Raw genomic sequence first — 6,103 nt, 5'->3', positions numbered from 1 at the left:
CCCCCCCCCCCCCCCCCCCCCCCCCCCCCCCCCCCCCCCCCCCCCAAGGGTCAAAGGCTTAAAAAATATTTTGTTTCAATGATGAACTGGATTTCTTTGTATTTGAGTGTGTAGAGCGGTTAACTTACTAAACAAAAAGTGATTATGGACACAGGATCAATGCCCACGGCATTTCTGACCTTTCAGTCAATATAAAGTCATTTTGAAAATAGTTATTTTATTGATCCCCCAAAAGAAAAATTACCTATATTTCACTCAGTGTCAAGACTTCTGGGGTAGGGCTTTTAAAAAGCATTTTTTCAATGTCTGCCACAAACGAGAATATTTCCAAAGGCCCAAACCATCCAGCCATTTCAGTACAAATGTTTCCAATGTGTTCGGTTAGATTATTTCACGTTGCATTCCCTTAACATTCACAGTAATAGAACTTGCAAACAGATTACACATAAATTGATCCAAGAAAGGAGGGTAACGTGATAGCACGCAATTAATGCTTTCCATAACAGCTGTGATATTTACAGTGGAGAAATTAGTTTCAGCCGCTATTACCGCAAATTAAATAAGATAAAAGCAAAGTGAGCCCAAATGTGAGACACATGAGCACTGGGAACGTCCCTGTATGTGCCAGTTAGTCCGCGCTTCAGAATGAAGTCAGAACTTTGAAAATTGTTGGAGCCTTGGGACGAAGTTCTGGGTTTACTGCCTTCTCTCCCACACTGCCAACTACCCCGATGACATTCTGCAGCAGTAAGCCACAGGCCTGTTTGAAGGGCTGCCTGATAAGGTCTCCACCAGGTCTCTTGGCCTGGTTTTTACTGTTGACTGCTTGCCAACCAGGAGGGTGAAGGCACTCAGAGAGAATGGGACTTCGAAACCACGGTCTCTGGGGGCCACTTCCTCTCTCTCTCCTCTTCCTGGAGGGTAAGGATGCAGTTGTTTTTGTGGGAAAGCTCCAAGCAGTTATACAACAGATACTTCCTGAACCCTCCCTTGTGAAAGGCAGGGCACCCAACACCATGGAAATTTTCAAGGCTGAAGAATAGCAAGTACAAATGTCTTGGGCCAGTAATGCCAAAGCCCTGTGTGCGAGGGAGAGAGAGAGGCAGGCCGAGCATGGCCAGCTATGAGGACAGATTAGGTGGGACCCCATAGGCCAGCGTGAAGAGCTCCGATCTTATCTCAGCATCGTGGGAACCAGTGAAAAAGCTTTAAGTGACGACTGTCCCAATCCGACTAGTTTCTGCGGAATTTCTGGCTGACAGACGGGAGTATAATGTGGTGGTAAAGAATTGGGGCTGTGAAGACAGGCTGACCTGTGTTCAGATCCCAAATCCACCTCCTTCTAGTATCTTTGTCATGTACTTGTTGCTGTATCTTAAGTGTCACTAGGAATTGCCACCCTGCTGCCTTAGGCAGGGTCAAGACTCATTGAGGTTAAGGCAGGCAGAGCTCTTAGCACAATGCCTGGCCTACAGAAAGCCAATAGGAAATGGGAGTATAATAATTACTGCAGGGGTGTTTACGTGCCTCAAGTCCCAGAAATTGCTTATAGCAGAGTGGGTACATCTGCCCACCCCCCCCATAAGATGGCTTTATTTCCTGAACACTGACATGTTAGACTTCTAATTATAGCTTTAGCAATATGGCAAATTTTCATTAAATGAAACCCCATTAATTTCTGATACTTGAATTGGATGGGAATTTCTCATGTTTTGAGAACTGGACTTAAGCACAGTAATGGGGACGTGTGAGTTTAAGGGTCACTATTTAACTACAAGGGCCAATTCTTTCCAAATACTTTGGAGTGACCAAATTGCATACCTCAAATATATTGTTAGTCACACATCCTCCTCTTATGTTTCAAACACATGCCCACATCTGTCTCAGGTTACTCTTCATTTGGGTCTGGATAAGAGCAAAGACTCTCTCTGTTTTAGCCCTTCCCAAGGTTAGTGCAAATCAGCGGAATTTCCTGATGATTTGTTTGGGTCCAAATGCACAACTGTAGCCAAATGCTACTACCACAGAGCCCTGTGCTATGTATCATGGTGGAAGCCAGATGGTTTTGGAACAGGTCCATGTGCAACCAAAGCAGAGAGAGAGAGAGATGGAAAGGTTATAGGAAGAAAAATGAGCCAATAAATGTTGTGATATTCCTTTTAACAGAATTGAAAACAGTAATATGAGTTACAGCTTTTTCCAAATAATTGAGCCACCAAGGTGAGTATCTAAGCATAAAAGATATCAGAGTTCACATGTGCTTCCAAGTGTGGTTGTGAGGAAGTCAGTGCAGGCATTGAGGGAAGTGTTTAGAAACTATTACAGCATTTGGACATTGTCATAATATCCAAGAGCAAGATCTGCAGGCTTGTCTCATTGGCCAAATTGTCTATCGGTTCAGGTACTGTGGACTCAAGTGGCAAGCTGTATATGGGGTGAGCTATATGGTCTCACATGGTACAACCACATGTTGGTAACACACTGAAAATTAAACCAACTGGTCCACCTGGTCATCATCGTTTTTCATTGTAGACAGTCTGAGAAGCACAGCTCTGTGAGGACTCCATGTTGAGAACCCAGGAAAGTGAAAAGTCTGGAAATCATGTTTTAGAAAAGAACAGTGTAATGTACTACGGTTATTCCAATGAAGAAGGAAGACTCATAAGGAATGTCATAGCTGAAGGTCTGCTATGTAAAAAATGATTACCTTTATTTGGCCTAGTTCCCAACATGTAGTCAGCTATCTTAAGGGCTAAGTAAATGATTTCGATAAAAACCTAACGTGAAAATCATTTCTACTATGTTTTTTCAGTTAGTGTTTTGACTGACAGATAATTTGGAAAACTATGGAACTATAAATGTGGACATTAGTTGATGTTGCTATTGGTAGGGGGACTGTTTCCCTTCTGAATCTTGCCAGTTCAACAAATCTTTGATAACCAGGGAGAAAACTTTCTTGCAACAAAATGTCAGACTGGAAAGGAATACATCCTCAAGTGTTAGTTGCTTTAAAACAATATTCCTGAATCCCTGATAAGTGAATCAAAGATACTACATTATACTCTCCTTGAACACATTTTATATTCTGTCATTAACCCCACATGTGATTAGCCGGTTAATAATAGTTTTCCAATAAATACCGTCGGAAATGACACACAATACATGATGGTCAAACATTCCCACTTTTGTGCAAGGGAGACAAGAGGTTCTCATTACCCAATCTACTCCTAGGTAGTGATGCACTGAGAATGCAGTGCTCCCTTCCTACAGCAGAAAGATTTAGCCGACATTGCATTTAGCCTTTAAATCCCACTGCAAATCCTCCCAGGGCAGACTGTCAGGGTGACAGTCACATTTTCACTTTGGCCAGATTTGACTTAAATATCACAAAAGCCAAATTCCATCCTTGACATGGATACGAAGCTGGTTCTAGCATGACACCCACACCATGTGACAGGGCAGAGCACAGAAGCCAGCTCTAATCTGAAACACTTGCCTTGAGAATGTTAAAGCTTTGTCTTCCAGCCCCAATTCCACTTGGCTGTGAAGCAAACTTTAGGACTTGCTTTCTAAAAGAGATTCAAGAATGGGAGGGTAATTCTAGTTTAAGGCTAGTCCTTTGGGAACAGCTTTCTGTCTTAGAAATCATCTGGTTTTAAAAAGGATGAGTGGTACCGGATGAATAATGTTGATATTACATTTCAAGCAATAATAAAGGAAGGGGTGTTCTGGAGTTTACTCCAGGTATGTACTTGACATTGATACTACCTAGGATGGCTTGGGCTATAATGTTTCCTTGTGTTAGCTGGATCTTCTGAGGAGCTCTAAACAAAAGCCAGGAAATTTTCATTAAGAAGGCATATGGTGTAACTTAGCTATGGTCACTCAATTTCCAAGGAGTGATTCAACATCCTAAAAAAGAGCCTGGTTGCTAACAGCTAAGCAAAGAGCGAACCATAAAAGGTTTTCAGAAGCTCTAGAAAAACAACATAGTAAGTAAGAACTGCTACCACTACCGTCTTGACTCTCTCTAAATCTGAGTTTTATCTTGGTTGCTCCTAAAGAAGATTATAGTAAGGCAACAGTAGCTGTGTAATAACGTGTGCAGTAAAAAAGGATCTAGCCAAATACACTGTGCACAGTAGGTGCTCAAAATCCAATGAAAGAGCTTGAGATTGCAAGGCAGAAAAAAATCCAAATGAAAACCAATCCTGGCTCTGCCACTCACAAGCTAGACTGTCCTGGGAAAGTCACTTCACTTCTCTGAAACTTCTCAGCTATTCTACAATTTCATAACCAGATACGGTGTTTGGGGCTTAGCAGACAGTTCTCCAAGCTCACTGGGTGGTTTGTAAATTCTCAACATTGCATTCTGACTCCAAGCTAAAGGCAGAGCCTTACGCAACTGAGCACATCACTGAAAGCTTAGAGGTTATCAATACATATCTGTCTGTGATGATGGAGATAAGATTTCAAAGAAGACCATTAATCAAACTGGTATGAATAATGTATTAGCATTATCTGGATTACAGCTCCCCCACCACCGGTGTCCTGTTGCTGGTCTAGATGGACTGTTGGATAAAAATGAACTGCTAAGCCTGACATTTCAGATGAAATTGAAACGATAGCCCAATTAAGAGAATTAATGGGGCCATTCCACCTGGGTGATTCAAGCTTTCTGTTTCAACGTCAGCCACTTTAATCAGAGGGGATCCTAAGGACTAATTTCAATGGCTTATCCCACTCTGGGAAGACGAGTCACTGAAGCATAACTCTACCTTATCGGTTCAGAACTGCTGTGCATATTTCTTTAAATTATCTCAACCCTTTCTGTGTCTGCATAGGGCTAAATGCAACACAGAGGTGTCTCTAAACAGGCTGCACTTCCCTTCAAAAACCTTCATTTGAGATACGGTAACAAGGCATTTATTCCTTCACTCAACAAATGTTCACAAGGTACCTACTATGTGCCAAGCGCTATCCAGGCATGAGGAGTGTAGGTGCGAACGATTTGGACAAGAGCCCAGCTCTCATGGGACTTGTATTCTAGTGGGGGAGCCAGACAATAAGAAAGAGATGGCACTAATGGGGCAGGGATGCTTTAGACAGAGTGCTCGGGAAGCCTCCCCGGAGGTGACATTTGGACAAAAGGTGGTGCGAGACTGGGCCACGCTAAGATCTAGGCAGGTGCTATTTGGACCAAGAGAAGAGTGGGTGGAAGGTTTTGGTGTGTAGATAGTAGTCTGAAGAATGGTAAAGTGCTGATTATACTAATAGGGTGAGGAGGCCAACTCAGGGAAGGCAGGGCTGACTGTGGAAGGTTCCCCGGAGAAACCCTTAAAGGCTAAAGAAAAAAGTATAGATTCGCTGAGGCATCCTGTATCTTCTTCAGGACAATGCCAAATCCCTAATGATCTCCTTAGATTATTCAAATGAAACCAGGTTTGGAGGTCATTTTAGTCTCCCCGTTGAAACTAGCTTTCTTCTCTTTTCTCACCTCAAAATTACATCATCAGAAAACAACATAGGTGAGGGGAGCCTCACAGCCTGGAGAGGCGGCTACTGATGAAGCACCTGGGAAATTAAAACAATAGATTAAGGAAAAAACCTTCTTCAGACATCTATTTTCCTTCTTAATTGCCTACAGGAAGATCTAGAACAGGTGTTCAGTACCTGAAAATTTATGGGTAATTATGTGGCTGCTCAACCCTTGGGTATACTTGGGTATAATCCTTTTAGCTTTACACAGTTTCACAATAACAGGGAATTGACACTTGCCTAAATACGATCATTTTGTGTGCTTTAAAAGACAGAACATCTGTTTTTCTCTACGCGTGTGCTTCAGTATTATCCCAATACACTCATGTAGTTTCCTCCTATATAATAATCCATGGAACTAGTTATCTTTTGAAAGGTGTGGAACGTTGATGTCATTCGATGCAGAGGCTGAGTGGTGTGTTAACAGTGGACCCCCAACCCAAAACACACTCTTTTTGTAATCTCACCCCAAACTGGGGGAATACAAGGGGATGGAATATAGCAGAGACAGACTGTTGGCTGTTCTAAGAAATCTCTGAAAAGCAGGAGATGACGGGTATGTGCC

The 6,103-nt window shown here is 42.5% G+C and overlaps 1 protein-coding gene across 3 annotated transcripts in view; it reads right to left on the bottom strand.

Moving 5' to 3' along the window:
* The window catches only part of PDZRN3 (PDZ domain containing ring finger 3), a 245,239-nt gene that overhangs the window by 8,066 nt on the left and 231,070 nt on the right, over positions 1-6,103 (bottom strand). The gene's annotated exons all lie outside the window — the stretch shown is intronic.

Source organism: Herpailurus yagouaroundi, unplaced genomic scaffold (assembly GCF_014898765.1).
Source record: "Herpailurus yagouaroundi ecotype Mexico unplaced genomic scaffold, PumYag 183, whole genome shotgun sequence".
Lineage (NCBI taxonomy): Eukaryota > Metazoa > Chordata > Mammalia > Carnivora > Felidae > Herpailurus > Herpailurus yagouaroundi.
This window is presented reverse-complemented; position numbering and strand designations above follow the sequence as displayed.